Below are 515 nucleotides of genomic sequence, written 5' to 3'. Positions count from 1 at the left end.
AGATTTTCAAGTGTATATGAAACTTACTACATATTTACTTATTGTATTATTTTGTACAGTTGTAAATTACAATAAATAAATAATAAAAAAAGTTTTAATGATGGATTACTGTTATGTTTATATTATATAATAATAATTATAATATAACAATAGTATAGCTATATGGCTCAACTATTGTGTCGACTGGGTAATTCGGAGTAGTACAAGTGAGACTACATGGATATGGAGAGACAAGGGCTGTCAGTGGGTTTGACAAGGGAACATGTTGTGTACTATTATGTATCGGGTTCTGGCCCTCTCTGGCCTGTCTGAGCTGTGAGGCAACGTGTTTACATTCCATATTCTCATACTAAGCGATATCTTGTAGGCGATGTGCTATATTAGGATTAGCTTAATATTGTAACATAATCGGCCATAAGTACATTATTAATAGTTCGATAAAATATAAAGTAAATTAGACAAATAAAAAGTTATAAAATATAATATGAGTAAATCTACGATATTCAATCAACCTG

The sequence above is a fragment of the Halyomorpha halys genome, unplaced genomic scaffold, assembly GCF_000696795.3.
Source record: "Halyomorpha halys isolate HHAL.00 unplaced genomic scaffold, Hhal_1.1 Scaffold2865.1, whole genome shotgun sequence".
Taxonomy (NCBI): domain Eukaryota; kingdom Metazoa; phylum Arthropoda; class Insecta; order Hemiptera; family Pentatomidae; genus Halyomorpha; species Halyomorpha halys.
The sequence above is the reverse complement of the archived record's forward strand: the minus strand, read 5'-3'. Positions refer to the sequence as shown.